Consider the following 6,324-nt stretch of genomic DNA (forward strand, 5'->3'; position numbering starts at 1 on the left):
TCGATTAATCGTAGCAGCCCTAAAATATACAGAATGATATATACTGATGAAGCATTTTTGAATAAGAAAACAAGTTTCCTTTCAACTTTCCTCAACATGTAAATGATAAACCTTTCACATTCAATTTGTTATCATTACCAGTAACGCAGTATCGACACTGGTATTGGCAAGAGGTATTTAGYCTGAGTACCTGTAAAAAGGTATCCAGACACTACTATAGACCAGTATGTTTCCTTTATAAAACCTTCTCAGATTTTAGACACACCTGACCGGGAACAACCAACAAATTTTTCTACTTTTCGTGATGATTCATTTTCTTGAAGTGTCATTATCCTCTTCTTTGTTTTAACTGATATATCTCATGTTGCAGCCATAATTTGTGTTATTCTGCTTTGTGCAACAGCTCTACAAGGTGAGCTTCTTTTTTAACAATTAGCTAATTTAATCTGACACAGGTGTTTGAAAATTGCAAATTACAGTAATCTGATATTTTCTTTTTCTATTTAAGCTAAAAAAAACAGCAGCAACTGTGACTGAATCCAGCGATTACATGTCTTTCTTTCTTTTATTGTTTCCTAATGCCAGATAGTCAGAATTTTGAAAAATGATAGATATGTGAAATGGTTGGGATTTATTTTTATGCAGTAATAAACAATTGAAATCCTCTTAATTGTTTACTCAGAAAATCAAGGGTCATTTAAGCCTTTTTGCAAAGAGAAAGGTGTTTCACTTACATGTACATCAACAAGTTATGATGTGGCCTTTCTTATTTTCTTTAGTGAGTGTTTACAAGYTACAAGTTCTGTGAGACATTTTTTATAAAACAGCTCTGCTGTGGCTGTAAGAAGAAACAAACCAAAAAAAAAAAAGCATAGTAATGACACAGCATTCCAGGAAAGCGACAGACTGAAAAGATGGAGACAAATAAGGAAAGAGAGTTACAAAAAAATGAACATAGACTTTTCTTGGCCGATCCAAAAGCTGTCCAGGAATAATGGCTGACTTGTGCACTCCTCTGCCTGCTGATCTTTATGGTTTTATAAAAATACACAGGAGGAGGAGCCTCGGACACTCAAAGCATCTTGACCACGTCTGTGTTTATTCAGGGCCGAGGGAATACTGGTGAACTCTTTCGGGTTCACTGCAGCTGGCGTTTGACGCGGGGCTGCAAAAGACATGAGGCCGAAGAAAAGATGTGTATCGTTTTTATAAACATTTACAGAGCATGTGGCCAACATGCATGGCTCAATGCACTTTGCCAGAACATAAGGCCATACTGATCTTGATAAGACTGATCCCTCAAGAATTTTACGCAAACCACTATGTGTAATTCTTGTCGATGCATATATTAAGGGKTTTTTTTCGATAACAGAAAAAAGTTAATCAACAGATAACCGTTTCAGACTGATGTGGAGCATTTAGTCTTCACACCCTGATTCTCTGTTACAGTTTTGACTGAATGGGACCTTTCAGCAAAAGATCAAGCAGCCAGACATTGAAAAATCTTCGCAGTTAGGTGCCGCAGGAGGGTGTAACATTTACCATGAGGGCTCAAAAAATGTAAAAACCAAAGAAGAAGGTGCAGGAAAAGAAATCAGGCAAACTTGCAGTACTTTAGAAAATTATCTTATGTAAAAAAACACATACTTTGTATTCTCCAAAACACTGGGCTGAGAAATTTTTAACTAGGCCAGATAGATTTTCTGGTCCGGTTATTGTTTAAGTACTAAAACGTTTTTTGGTTTGTTTTGTTGTTGTTGTTGTTGTTTYTTGTAAAGCTGTTGCCACATAAAAGAGATCAGAATGGTGTAACTCATGCAAGTTTATGGCAAAAAAAAACTTGTTAAAATGTTTCAACAACCAAAACTTCAGAGTTTCAGCACTTGTGTTAAATAAATCCCAAAGATTCCCAGATTGCAACACGATACATCCCTGACTTCCACTTTTGGGATTTAGCAGCTGTTTCCTTGTTAGTGATTTTTTTTCTTTATTGGTTGGTGACTGCAGATTAGGATGTACTGTAAAACCTTCACACTGGAACCTTCATTTAGACCTCCTGTAGCGGCCTTCTGGCTTTGTAGGTTGAGATTTCAACCACATCCAAACATCTCTGCTGACCCATAAACTGTTTGTTGGCACCAAGAACCATCTGTTGTGTTTTTTCTTACAGATAAAACAAAATGTCTTATTTATTGCCCAATGCCATGGAACGTGGGTGGTTGAGTAATTGTTTGTGTTTGTGTGTGCATGTTTGTTTGTCTGTTAAAGTATCTCATGAATCACTGAGTGGATTTTGCTCAAAGTCTCAGAATGAGTATCATAAAACATTCAACTGGTATTGGTTTCATTTTGAAGCCAACCTGATTCAAATCCACATTAGCAAACATAAAATTGACTAAAATTCAGTCAATTTCATAGATATTAAGCTAAAATTTTACCTTTGTTTAAAACTTTGGCATATAAGGTGTCAGACAATATAAAGTATAATCAATTCAGTATCAAAATAGTCAATGTTGCCAGAAAAAAAGCCAAAGTTTAAAAACGCAGAACAGATTTTCTCCCAGTCTACAGACAGTTTGACAACTTTATTTTCTGTGCTCTGCTGTTGTGTATTACAAAGCCTGCCAGATTCCCAACTTGGCACAAAAAGATTTGACTTTTTGGTAAAGAGCGGCAGCTGAAAATGACAAGATATACCAAACAATTCTTCAATGACTGTTGCATAAATAATTCAAATGCAAAATAAGAAGCGGGAGATTGTGAGACAAAGGAAATCTGATTTTAAAATCTTTAAAAAGTAAAGAGTACGCATTTATACGTTACGTTATTAGTACATTATTTGAATTGGGTCAAAAACTAAAGAAGACCCAAACGTATCAGCCACTGTGGCTCTTGTGTGTTTGTGTATAGAAGATGAACAGAAGGATAAAGTGCAGAGTGTGTGAGGTGAGGAGGTCACCAGACTGAGCAAATATTACTGTTAGTTTCTTTAAAGCCCAAACTAAACATGAAGCTGAAGATGATATTGTTATATTACTCACGCAGAACAATGAGGAATAGACATTTTTTACTGCTTTCTAGCCATTTAAATTTTTCTGTGGTCAATTAATTGTAGCAGCCATCTTGAATTGGTTAGGAGATGCAGGGACAGACTGGCAAACAAGTCTACCGGGATTTTTCTCGGGGGGCCGATTGGCTGTTGGTGGTTYGGCCCGTAGAGGTGCTGTAGCGCTCTGCCCCATGGCCACTGCAGCATGCGCTTGTTTTGTGGCACCACGATGCCTCCATAAAGGCTGGGATTTTAGTTGCGCTTTGGGTACTCGTGTAGGACGCGCACACACCCTCGCCATCGGTGGCGATGTTTATACATAGCGTTTACATTGTTGTATATTTCTCCAAAAGGACACATGGCAGTACATTTTATAACTTGTGAGATGTAAATAGAAGAGCAAAGGTGTGACGAACAAACAAACTGTTCGAATGGTGGCCGGCGCAAGTAAAGCGCCTCCAGTCAGCTGATCTGCTCAGAGCGTGGCCAGCTGCGGAGTGCACTTATGGGACCACATGCACAGTAACTCCGTTTGTCTCTCACATCCAACAGATGCACAGTGCTGTGGTTCCGCCTCACCGTTCCTCTGGGAACAGCACCTGTCAATCACCAGGGGCGCAACTACATTATAAATATAAAATCTGGCAGCACAGTGGCACAGTTGGTAGRCCGGTTGTTTCTCAGCAAAATGATTACTGAATCAAATCCCAACATGGGATCATTCTGGGTGATATTTACATATTCCCCCTCTGCATGACTTTTTCCCCAATACTCCAGTTTCTTCTCAAAGACCAAAGACATGCACTTTAGCTTCACTGGTACACACTGTAGGTCTCAAACAAATGCTTACTTGGTAAATGTTTTTTTAACGAAGTCATGTTCAAGTCTGAGTAACTTAAACCCAGGATTTGAAAGTGAGTCAGTTTGTCAGGAACCTCCGGGCCACATTTTCTCCCCAGTCCACCCCTGTGGAGATGTACAAATCCATCCAATGATGACTGAGTTTCACAAAAACGCATTCACGGATTTAGAACTTTTTTTTTTTTTGCTAACAGACTAATACAGTATACATAATTGTCTGCCTTTTATGGTGGCGGGTGATCAATTTATGCTTTTTAGTGTGAGGGAAGAAGCCAAAGAGACATATGAATGACCGACTTTAATATATTTTTTTTCTGACATCGAACACCAGCTGCAGAAGCCTTCAGATGTTATCAGAAGCATTTGGGTCTGTGCACAATCTGTCAGTCTGGAAGCAAACTGAAGATGTGGCTTTGAGACTAGTTTTAACTCCTGCAGCGAGTGCGAGGGTACATGAGTGCATCGAGTTTGTTTTCAATTTTAAAACCAAAAAAAAAATCCTGTTTACAACTGAAACAATGAACAAACACTGGAAGGCCTGTAATTTCTGCAGACGAAGAAAGAGAGAGAGAAAGAGGGAGAGACACGTGACGGAACAGAAGTAAACTGATTTTCAAGAATCCATGCCAGAGTCCAGATGCCTGGCTGAGGGGTCGGCGCTGCGTGAAGCGAAGCATTCCAGGTCTGGCCAAACATCAGYCTCTGGACAGAACTGATACATCAATCCATCCATCCATCACCAGCCAGAGCACATCTGCTCTCCTCAGTCTGCTCACCAGTTGTCTCGGAACTGGCAGGTCAGACAGACCGCTTAAATCATCCCAGAGAATCACCCCCACCACCACCACCCCCTTTTGTTTCATGTGTTTCTGTTCCACTCCGGCCTCTCTCCTCTCTTTCAAGCCTTTCTTTAAATCATCTGCTTCTCCCTCTCACTTTCTACCTCCCCTTTATCTTCATGTCCTCCCCTCCAACCRCACTGTACTCCCGTCTCTGGCTGACCTTCTTCAGACTGAACGTACTGATCGAAWGTGAACCAAAAGACAGGGAAGTAAAGAGCCGTAACAAAAGCGGAGCCCTTGGGACCTACAAAATAGGAATGCTATAAAAGAAAAACACTGGCAGGGTGAGAAGTAACTACGAGAGGAAAAAAAAAACAATGTCACAATAAATTGTGAACCATCCACTGGTATGTAAGTCTAGACCAGACCCAAAATGAGTATGTAAACCTTTTTTTTTTTTTTGTGGACAAGAGACAAAAACAAAGAAAAAGGGCAAAAGGAAAGTTTGTTTGCCAGAGGAAGAGGAGGAGAATGCTTAAATATTTACACGTGTGGAGAGACATGTGGCCACTATTACTGACTCTTTGTTTTATGCCAGGTATTCTCCTTTTTTACTCTCACAAGTTCCATGTTCTGGCTATAAAAGAAAAAAAAAAAAAACAACTCAAAAATAGCTGCAATTCCACATGATCACCAGCAGAAATTATAAAGGTGGTTTATGGTTATTACACTCATTTTATACTCTGTAGAGAAACATGTTCAGTTTATGTTTTATCCAAGAAAATGCTACTCAGATGTCAATTTTTTTCTGTGTAAATCTGTAAGTATCAGTTAATTCAGCTGGAAACAAAAACTAGAAAATGGGAACATGTATTAAGAAGCAATGGTTTAGTTTCATGTGTGCTAAAGTGTTGTTCAAGTAAAAAAAATGTGGGTACCTTGTTCTTAAATTAAAATATATAGGGATGGAGAAGGGGTCTACTTTTAGTACTTTTTTCTTTGCTTATAATCATCTTTTCACKTATTAGTATTACAAGAAGTGACAGAATAGCTTATGGTGGTATCTCAGTGGGCTATGATTGGTTTGGTCTAGTTTGTGACTCAAAAATGATGGAAAATATAAATATTTACATAGCAATCTCACTGGAGTGAAACATATTTGAGTGATGAGTAAAATACATAAATTCTAGTTCAAAAACAAACCATTTCACTGTTTTTTTCTTAACTTATTTCCTGGATTAGACAAGASACACATAAGTGTTGGTCTTTGAGAATGGTCTTCATGTCTAACAGAACATTTGAAATTAAAAACACCAGTACTGGCTACAAAAAGAAAAATACAATACAAAAAAAAMCCTAAATATTTTAGACGTTCCTTTGTATGTATCTGTGTATTGTCATCTTTTAGTAAAAAATTAATAAATAAAAAATGTTTAGAATTTTGTATATATGTGTATAACAACATCAAGCATAATCAAATCATACCAGCTTTGAAGAGATTTCACACTCAACAGATTCAAAAGACTCTGCTCTAATGTCCTGATGCATCTCAGTAATCCAGGTAAAAAAATCAAAAAGAAAAAAAATTGTGTAGGTCTTCTGGACGGGTTCTTCTCTAATGAAACGTTTCAT

The 6,324-nt window shown here is 38.1% G+C and overlaps 1 protein-coding gene across 1 annotated transcript in view; it reads right to left on the minus strand.

The window, feature by feature from the left end:
• The window catches only part of pid1 (phosphotyrosine interaction domain containing 1), a gene marked incomplete at its 5' end in the record, with an annotated part of 38,049 nt that overhangs the window by 3,262 nt on the left and 28,463 nt on the right, over positions 1–6,324 (minus strand).

Source organism: Austrofundulus limnaeus, unplaced genomic scaffold (genome assembly GCF_001266775.1).
Source record: "Austrofundulus limnaeus strain Quisiro unplaced genomic scaffold, Austrofundulus_limnaeus-1.0 Scaffold184, whole genome shotgun sequence".
Lineage (NCBI taxonomy): Eukaryota > Metazoa > Chordata > Actinopteri > Cyprinodontiformes > Rivulidae > Austrofundulus > Austrofundulus limnaeus.